This window comes from Mandrillus leucophaeus, unplaced genomic scaffold (assembly GCF_000951045.1).
Source record: "Mandrillus leucophaeus isolate KB7577 unplaced genomic scaffold, Mleu.le_1.0 Scaffold15, whole genome shotgun sequence".
Lineage (NCBI taxonomy): Eukaryota > Metazoa > Chordata > Mammalia > Primates > Cercopithecidae > Mandrillus > Mandrillus leucophaeus.
The window spans coordinates 4431971-4442808 of record NW_012101476.1 but is presented as its reverse complement, the minus strand read 5'-3'; positions in this window follow the sequence as shown (position 1 = coordinate 4442808).

Here is a 10838-nt window from a genome sequence, read left to right as displayed (position 1 = left end):
CTCTTGGTTCCTCTCCATAGCTTCAGTGCCTCTGTTGAGCACCTACCCTTCCACCTCATCCCCCCTCACCTTATATATTTTTGGCTTTTCTTTCTCTTGCTCGCTCACTTGCTTTTCCTATCTAGCATATAAATGTGCACAATGCTCTGCCAATCCTGAGATGTCCAATTCATGGTGCACCCACCTTAGTTACCAGCCTATGTGCCTGGTAACCCTAGTTTCTGGAAAGAGTCATCCACATGTATAGTTTTGTTGTTGTTGTTGTTTGTTTGTTTTTGTTTTGTTTTGAGACGGAGTCTCGCTCTGTCACCCAGATTGGAGTGCAGTGGTGTGATTTCAGTTCACTACAACCTGTGCCTCCCGGGTTCATGCCATTCTCCTGCCTCAGCCTCCCAAGTAGCTGGGACTACAGGCACCCGCCACCATACCCAGCTAATTTTTGTGTTTTTAGTAAAGATGGCGTTTCACCGTGTTGGTCAGGCTGGTCTTGAACTCCTGACCTCAGGTGATCCACCCACCTCGATCTCCCAAAGTGCTGGGATTACAGGCATGAGCCACCATGCCCAACCCATGCATGGCTTTTACATCTTCTTTTCTTTTTGTTTTTTATTGAGATATAATTGAAAAATAAAATCGGTATATAATTAAGCTGTATGACATGATGTTTTGACACACATATCATCCTCATTTCTTCTTAGTGAACTGTTGCTCTTCTTCAGTCTGTTGGTCTTTACTACTCCACTGAAACAGTACTGGTTGATAGAGGTAATTCAGTGTCTTGGCAATTGTCAAACTTTAACCTTTATGGAGTCCTCATACACTGGATTTCTCTGTGGCACTGATCTCACAGACAATTTCTTATTCAGGGAAACTCACTGCCTAGGTTATCCCAAAGCATGCACCAAAGAATTCCTATTGGATATGAATAGATTTTATAGAAAATGAAGAGTTTCGTTGTTAAATGATTTTAGGAAGCTCTACATATGATCATCCCCTGTAAAAATTCACAATAGAAATTAGCAAGCTGTTTTGCTTTAACCTGGAAAACTTATCTAAAACTAGGAATACCCTCTGGGAAATGCTGCTCTTCCAACTTGATTTCCCCATCCCTCTCATCTCCTGGTTCTCCCTCTACATCTGTCCTTGTAATTCTCCTTTCTCTTGGTATTGCTCAGCTTTCTACTTTGACCCACTGCTCTTCTTTCCATATATTCGCTCCCTGGGTGAGCTCATCTCTGTTATGGGTTCAACCATCTCCTACATATTGATGATTCTCAGTCCCGGTCTCCATGCCTGACCTTGCTGCATCCTTCAGGTGCACATATCTAGTTTTCTCCTCTGCCTCCTCACCTGGCTGCTCCTGGGGCACTTCAAACTCAACGAGCCTCCAACTCACAAGGTCATGTCCACTCACACCCCTCCTTTTTGATCTGTTTCTATTCCGAAATACACAATATCCATGAGTGGTCCTCAGAGAGCCACCTTCCCCAGAAAGCATGAGGACATGGTAGATTTTGCCTGTGTCTTCCCTTCCTGCATCATCAGCACTGCAACGAAGGCACAATGGGATGCTTACATGATAGATGGAAAGATGTGAAGGGAGTGTGGAGATGTTTTTAATGGCAAAGAATGTGGAACCCTGAGGAGATAATTAAAGAAAGCAGAAGGCGGCCGGACGCGGTGGCTCACGCCTGTAATCTCAGCACTTTGGGAGGCCAAGGTGGGCGGATCACTCGCAGTCAGGAATTTGAGACCAGCCTGGCCAACATGTCAAAACCTCATCTCTACTAAAAATACAAAAATTAGCCAGGCTTGGTGGCATGCGCCTGTAGTCTGGGAGGCTGAGGCAGGAGAATCGCTTGAGTCCGGGAGGCAAAGGTTGCAGTGAGCCGAGACCACACCACTGCACTCCAGCTTGGGGGAGAGAGGGAGACTCTGTTTCAAAAAAACAAAAAACAAACAAAAAAAGAAAGCAGAGGGCAGCAGCACATACTCTTGGGGGATATAACTCCTGGGTCCCAGCCCCCCATGCCTGACATCCCACCTCAGCAGAGAGAAGATTCCACTAAGTGTAAGAGCTTTCTGACATTTTTAGAGTGTTATACCCCTCACGCCCGCCCATGCCAGGTTCTTGTGCAGACCACGCTTAAAAGCCTGCCTACTCACCATGTGGAAGAGGCAGGGTGTGAGTGGGAGGACCAGTTGCCAGCTCTTTAAAGATAGCCTTGATGTAATATATGACAGCATGACCCAGAAAGTCTCACACACTTGCCCAGGCTGGACTGCAGTAGCTCAATCATAGCTCACTGCAGCCTCTCCCTCCCAGGTTTAAGCCATCCTCCCGCCTCAGCCTCCTGAGTAGTAACAGGCATGTGCCACCACATCTGGCTAATTTTTTTATGTTTTGTGGAGATGACATCTCACTATGTTGCCTGGGCTGGTCTCGAACTCCTGCCCCCTAACTACCCTCCCCCCGCTCAGTCTCCCAAAGTGCTGGGATTACAGGCATTAGCCACCCTGCCTTGCCAACGTGACTCGGGTTTTCCTTTGAGCCCCAGGGTCCTGCTGCCTTCCTGATTTGGGGTTTTACTTTCCAACCTCCATTTTTTGGTACTTTTCTCCCACATCATTCTAATTTTTCTAATTAGATATGCAGTAACTTCAGGGAAGCATAGATAAATGGAACATGGACGTTGGGGTCAGACACATGTATACCAGGATCTCAGCTCTCCCACTTCAGCTAGGGTGACTTTGGACCTGGCATTTAGAATCCTCTGTACACTGAGTCTAGGAATATCTACCTTATAAGGGAGCTGGGAGGATTGAATGAGATAATTTATGATGCGTGCCGAGCACACAGTAGTTATTCAATAAATGGTGGTTAATGTCATTTTTTATGTTAGATTCCTCTGTTTCCTAGACCCATTCCTTCACTAGTATTAGCAGATCAACATATATAAAAGATACAGTGAATTATCCCACCAAAAGATTCCCATCTTAATTAAAAGTTTTCACATAATTTTCTCTCTAACTGTAGTTAGAGAGAGGTGTTAGAAACAGTAAGCCTGAAATTCAATACTTAGATAAATAAAAAGGACAAGGTATTTAGTGTCTCCATAAGATAGACTGGATTTGGGTTCTAAAGCCTCATTTGAGTCTCTTACATAATAAAAAATCTATGAAATGTAATTGATCAAACTCAAGGAGATGAGGAGTCATGCACTGACTCTGCCAGGATTAGAACTTGAGGTTTTAAACAGCCTAGGCTAGCAAACCTGAAGCTTACTTCACTAAGCTATCCCCTCTGGCTATGTGATTATGTACAGCAATTTACTATCAATGAAAGGAGAAGAAATGCTTGCTGGCTGTATTGCTGTTTTTCCCAGCCCCACCTCTCAACTATGGTAACAAAATTAAGTATATACTGTCTTAGGCACTTTGAGCCCTGCCTGGTCAAATTCTCGTGAACCAAGACTGAAATTAATTTTCAGTACACAATGCAGAGGTGAACTTCTGTTTTTACCACAAAGGAAGGCAAACCATTGAGTGATTTTATAGTGTTTTGACTCAAAAACCTATCTTCCCATATTGGCAGACCAGCATGGTGATATTTATCTGCAAACGAATGGTCCCTTGTAATCAACAGTAGATAAAGGCTGAAGAAGAAAGGCATCAATTCTTAGTTTTCAGGGATGTAGCCTCAGAAGCCCAGGTTTTAGATTTGGATAGTCCTGGTGTCAAATGCTGTCTCTCACCTCCTTTGTGGCATTGTAACTTGGAACACATTTTTTCCTCCTGAGGCACGGTCTTGCTCTGTCACCCAGTCTGCAGTGCAATGGTGCAATCATGGCATACTGCAGCTTCCACCTCCCAGATTCAAGCAGTCCTCCTGCAGCAGCCTCTAGAGTCGCTGGGACCACAGGCATGAGCCACTGTGCCCTGCTAACTTTTAATTTTTAGTAGAGACGGGGTCTTACTGTGTTCCTTAGGCTAGTGTCAAACTCCTGTGCTCAAGTGATCCTCCTGCCTCAATCCTCCTCCCTTGGTCTCCTTCAGAGTGTTGGGATTACAGGGATGAGCCACTGCGCCTGGCCAACACATTATTGAAATGATTGATTTTCCTTGATGAAAGATCCAGGGATCAGAAGTTCAAATACTTAATTTCCACTGTCATGTCCACAAACTGACCACTCAGTTTTAATCTTCCTTACTTCTACAATGGGACCATCTAATTCATGGAGATGTTAGTTCTTGCATTTGTAATATTCACAGACACTTGTAGGTGGTTGATTAAGAGGAATCTGATTATCATATTAAGCTAATATTTTTGCCTAGCTTCTAAGTGCTAAGCACATTCACATATATGGTGGAACGCCGATGCCAATGATGCAGGACTGTGAACCCCAAAACTGAGCTTAAGCCAGGAGGGTTCTTGGCTTCATTCAGGAAAGAAATCGAGGGCAAGCCTGTGGTGTGAGAGAGCAATCTTTTATTGAACAGTGCTGCTCCTCGCAGAGCACAGCTAATTCATAGGCGACACACCAAGTCCTACTTGGCAACTGTATTTATACTCATGTAAACCCACTTTCAATTACATGCAAATTAAGGGGTGGGTCAATGCAAATTGAGGGGCAGGTTGTTTAGGGCTTTCTGGGAAAGGGGCAGTAACTTCCAGGTTGTTGCCCTGGAAAGGGGTGGTAACTTCTGGGTCTTTGCCTTGACATTTGTAAACTGTCATGGTGCTGGTGGGAGTGTCTTACGCTAATAAGCAATGAGAGCATCTAAGGATGCCTTTTGTCACATCTGCTGCTTCCCACTAGTTTCTCAGCTTCATTCCATTTTATCCAGATACTGTTTTGGTCAGTAGGGTTGTGACCAGAAAACAGGTCCTGCACACCTACCTCACTATCACTCCAATTCTGCAGATCAGGAAACTGGAGCTTGGATATATTCAATGACATTGTCAAAGTTACACCCTGGGCGACTTGTTGAGCCAAGTCTAGAATGTGGGTCTTTTGACTGCATCACATGCTTGTTCTCAGAACCACAGGGCTCTTGTAGACAGTTGCTATCTATGTATATCTTCATGAAATTAGTATGTCTTATCTCATGTCGGGCTTGGTCATTTTTTTTTTATGTTAAGCCATTTTACCCTACTCTTTTTTTCATGCCTTTAGTTTCAGAGAGGAGACCTTAAGATCACCTTTCATTTTGCTCCTTTTTCTTGTCTTCCCTTTTCTGGGTTCAAGATCTGGTTCCACTTCTGAGTCTCAGATTCCTAATCGGTTAAAATGATACAATGCACCTAAAAAGGCTTTGGAAATTGCAAAATGCTTATGAAGTATTGATGTTCATTATTATGACTAAGCTCGCAATTCAAACCACAATTCTGTATTTGTTCATATTCAGTGTCATTTCCTTCACCTTTTAGGATCTGACTTCCTGACATTTCCCCTCTCTTCCCTCGAAGTAACTCAAAATGTGACTCACTTGCACCACGGGGCATCTCTCTTGGCCCCTGTCATGTGTCGTTTCTATCAGTGTGCATTTCCAGATAACCCTTCTTCTGCCTAAATGGCCCAAGCACAGACTTTTCTGCTGTCCCCATCACTGACTTATTTTTGAGTACAGATTCCACCTATATGACTGTGGCCCAGAAAGAAATTCTGAAACCTAAAACAGTTCCTACTGGTTATTATCTTTCTGTCAGGAGCTCTGCCCTGATTTAGACCAATTCTTGACAGCTTCCCAAGGGCAAACACCTGCAAAAAAAAACTGCCAGTAGCCACAGGTGGATTCCAGAACCTGAAGCTGATCTGAGTTTGAGAGCTCATGGATTCTTCCTGAAATTGCTTTGGAAAAGTGAGGGGAACATCAGTTCCCTGCAAGTCATTTTGTTATTCTGAGGGAACAAGAATTCGGAACATCTGTTGTTTCAGAGGTGTTTACACAGACACTTAGCGATGCTGCAGGTCCATGATGTTTGCCAGTTATTTCCAAATACTATATCAGCAAGAAGTATCTTTAGTCTTTGGGGGATATTGTACATGGCAGACACATTGTTGACATCTGGCAGGTTCATATGCAGCCACTGAGATCTTTCAAAACAAAACTGTTGCAAAGGATATTTAAACCCAGAATGTCAGTTGGGAATAAAATGTTCCCTTCTTTGACTGTCTTTCCTGGTGTGAAATGTACAAATTTTAAAGATTAGGAATGAGTCAATTTAGATATTCTGAAACACAGAAAGAGAAAGAAAGCATTTTTCTGAATGTCATCCCCTTCTAAAATTATGGGGAAATCTTTGCAGTTTCTTTAAAGGAAAATGGAAGAATTTGGTACATTTTTGTACATTCTCTTCACTGGATTCATTCTGGTACATAACTGCCTTGCTGGCAGTTCACTGTCATGTGCCCCGGAATTGGATTAGGCTCAAATTCTGGATTCACAGCTGTGTGGTTCTGAGCAGTGTGTTTAACAATTTGGGGCTCACAGTAAAAGGGCATCTTGACTGTCCCCATCTCCTGGGATTGTTTTGAGGAATAAGCATAATATCCACAGGAAGTTGAAACCAGTGCCTGGCACAGTAAATGTTAGCTGCTCTTGTGTTATTACGTAGAAGTTAATATAGGAAGAAGAAAAGTATTATATGTGTTTTGGGTTTGGGTTTGGTTTTTTTTTTTTTTTTTTTTTCAGAGAAAGGTGGTTAACATTAGGCAATTCTTTTCAGAAGTTGATCACAGATTTACAGGAATGTGTCTATAAATTACTGTACTTGACTCATCCTGAAATTATGTGATTCAAAAATCAAAGCAAAGCGACTGCTCTTCTAGACTTCCCAAGACACTGGTTTTATGCTATTGTTCAGTTACGCAGAAAATGAATATCCAATTTTAGCCTAATGCTTTGTACAATCCATCTCTGTTTAACACTTTCGCTGCCCCTTACAGTTCTAATAATGTAAGTCTTGGTGGAGAAAGGAAAACTATTCAACTGTGAATCCATCATAAAAAAAGTGGTGTTAAGAGCTAGGGCTAGCTCAAGAGTTTTCATTTACATTTATGCTTTTACTGATGTCTTTGATTGGTAACCCATTAAGATGGCAAGAACAGACAAATCCTTCGTAGTACTTAGGTCTCTAATGTGGTTTGTGTCTTTTAAAGACATTAAGGTAATAGGAGATTGGAAATTACATGTTAATCAGTGTCCAGAATAATTGGTAATGAACACACAAAAGTTGTACTGCACATCCCAAGAAAGTAACAAAAACAACTTGAACTATTGCAGGGGGATACTGAAGCCATATCTCACAGTCACTAAGGAAAGTGTAGGGAGAAAACTCAATTGGCGAGAATCAACCACTACCGATTATACGGTAGGCTAGTACCCTCAGTTGCAAGACTGAATATGAAGAGGGAAGAAAACAGGAGATTTTTGAACACCTAGCGTCAAAACAATGTCAGTATTACTGATGAATATGAGGAAAATTCACAAAAATACTCATAAGCAAGGGATCGCTTGATGGAAGCATATCCCATGCCTTTTTGGAAGTTAATAGTGAGTGAGTTTTGGGTCCTTGGCAGGTCTCAGTTCTGTGTTGACCTTGTAGCCCATTTGCAGGATTTCAGACTTCTTATTTCTAAAATTCTGAGAAGTGTTCCCCAAGCCTCCAGTTTCAGGGCCAGTTCTCTGCTCTTGGAGAATTCCACCCCTGCCTCTCACTCTCTGAGCCCAGGTTTGGCCACCATTTTCCAGGACAAAAAGTGATTGAAAGGAAGTCTGAGAACAAGTAAAGAGGAAGGGTATCTGGGGCCCCTCCCGCACACCCACGTTTTTGTATCATGAGTGGTAACATTTCTGTTCTCTTGACGCCAGGCCTGTGCCTTCTAACCACACAGCTGGGAGGCCGCAAGAGTCACTGATTGGCAAACCTCAGATTGTAAATCTAAGAAGGAATGACAGGGGAGAGCGGTGGAAATTTCTTAAATAATGATGAGTGATGATAATTCTAATAAAGATTACATCAGAAGCCTGATGCCGTGCCTCATGCCTGTAATCCCAGCACTTTGGGAGGCCTAGGCCGGTGGATGGCTGGAGTCCAGGAGTTCAAGAGCAGCCTGGGCAACATGGTGAAACCCTGTCTCTACAAAAAATACAAAAATTAGCTGGGTGTGGTGGTGCATACCTGTAGTCTCAGCTATGCAGGGGGCTGAGGTGGGAGGATGGTTTGAGCCTGGGAGGTGGAGGTTGCAGTAAGCCAAGATCGTTCCACTGCACTCCATCCTGGGCGATAGAGCCAAACCTTGTCTCCAAAAAAAAAAAAAAAAAAAAAACCCCATTGACTTATAACCTCACAATTTACAAAGGATTCTAGCTAAGGAGCAAATCAAAGTTGACAATGCCCATAAGAGCAGACCTCAGTCAGAACATAGCTGGTAAAACATCGGAGATGGCGGGGAATGAAATGCTGATCACAGTCAAGTGAAAGAGGAGAACTATGTAATTGCAAGGATTGTGGTAACTGTTTCTCCTGTCCGTTTTTGATAAGGACAGATTCTCTTTTGGTAGCATGTTTATTTTACGAAAGTCAAGGGCATAGTTTTTAGGGAGAATGTTGACAGCACTTGTAGAAGCAAAATGAAAGGTGAGGAAGAAGGCGGCATGAGGTCGGCACACATAATTCAATTCAGAGTCATCAAACTTCATTTTTTTCCCTAAAAAGTTGCTGAAAACAGAGGAAGAAGGAAGAATGCAAGGAACAAGAAAGAAAAACTACCAGAGCTTTAAATGTCAAAGAATAATAAACACACAGGAGCAGATCATTCCGGCAGCCAGCCTTGGCTTCATTTCTTCAATTTCTTTTCTCCCATCTTCAGCGTCTCTGCTGGTGCTCCACTTTGTCATGTACAGTTTTTCTTCCCAGATCACACAGTTTCATCTTTACAGATGTTCCTGTTTATTTAAAAGAAGTTATGTCACTTTTCTTTTCCCTCCCAAGATGGTACCCACCTTATCGTAGCAGGAATGTTATCTTCGAAGCCCTTCTCACCTCTTAGACTCTGCCGTGCCTCTGTTTTAAGATGCAAAAGTCCACGTTCTCATGGCCTCCTTCTCTTGCTTTCCACACTCTCCTCAGCTCACTGTGCTTCTGCTGGGTTGGCCTTCTTGCTATTTCTTAAAAACCTCCTGTTTCTTACATTTGATGGCAATCACTTTTGCATCAACCTAATAGATTCTGTCTTGGGAGTCTTTGCACCTGCTCTTCCCACTAACTGGGATGCCTTTCTGAGGACTCACATGGTCTCCTAATGGTCTCTCTCACCTGCACAGGTTATTCGAGTATCTGCTCAGATGTCACCTTATCAGAAAGGCCTTCTTTGACCAACATCTATAAAATATCCCTTAATCCAGCTCCATCCCCTCTACCTTCTTTCCCCTCCTTTTTTTTCTTTCTTTTTTCCCCTGAAGATGGGGTCTTGCTATGTTGCCCTGGCTGCTCTTGAACTCCTGGTCTCCAGCAATCCTCCCACCTTGGCCTCCCATTGTGCTGGGATTACAGGCATGAACCACCACACATAGCCCCTTTTATTTCTTTTGATAGCACCACTCATTACCTGGCACGAGAGCACATATTAATTTGTGTACATCTACACTTTTTATAATGAAGGTATCACAAAATCCTAAACTGCTAGCCCAGGGGGCTATGCATTAGGGGCTCCAGAGGGAGCCCTTTTGCCCTTGTGCCATGCCCACTGAAGTCCCAGAGTCTGTATAGAGTAGGTGCCCAATAAATATTACTGAATGAATGAAGGTTTCTCGCTTATTTCATTCCTTTCTTTGCACTTGGATTCCGCTTCATTATAGAGACTTCTATTCAGTACCTGTAATCAAAGGGCTTTCTTTTCAGTTTGAACTATGTGATTTGCTGAAAGGCTGAGTAGGGAATGAGCTTACTAAACCGTACCTCGCTGTCAAAACATTTATTGGCTTTTACCACACACTTAGTAAGACCTTATTGATGCTGCATTTTGAGAGCACTAAAAACTAATAAGCCAGAAGAAGTGGCCAGCGTATATGGTCTAACGGATTCAAGGTTGAAGAATCTGCAGCGACGGTAATTTGTAAAAGTCAATAAGTACTTCCTAGATTGTCTATATTTTTTAAAATACACAGTTTTTATACCTAGTTTAGAAACAACAAAAATATATACTTAGTGTTCTATCATCCATGCAGGCTTTATTTTCAGTGCAACTCAGAGGAAATAGGTCTTTCCAACAGTGTTTGCCATAGTTACACCCTTTTCTAGGGCTCTGCTTATTTTATTACATTTCACACTCATCCTTTTCTGTTGAGAACCTATAGAAATAATGCAAGTAAGTAACACGTGTTGTGCACTTTCTATGTGCCAGGCTTTGCGCCAAGCCCTTTTCATGCATTTCCTCATTTAATTCCTTTACTTGATTAGGCAGGTGAAATGATATAATCCTCATTTTAAAGATGAGGTTTAGAAAGGCTACACAGTCAGGATATAAACCCAGGTCTGTCCGATTTCCAAGCTTCCACTGCTAACTGCCTGGTAGACCCTCTCTTCTACTTCCTTTTTGTTTTTTGTTTTTTTTAATTATTATTATTATTTTTTTTTTTTTTAGATGGAGTCTCACTCTAGGGACCCAGGTTGGAGTGCAATGGCATGATCTCGGCCCACCGCAGCCTCCACCTCCCGGGTTCAGGCAATTCTCCTGCCTCAGCCTCCCAAGTAGCTGGGATTATGGGTGCCCACCACCATGGCTGGCTAATTTTTGTATTTTTAGTAGAGACAGGTTTTCACCATGTTGGCC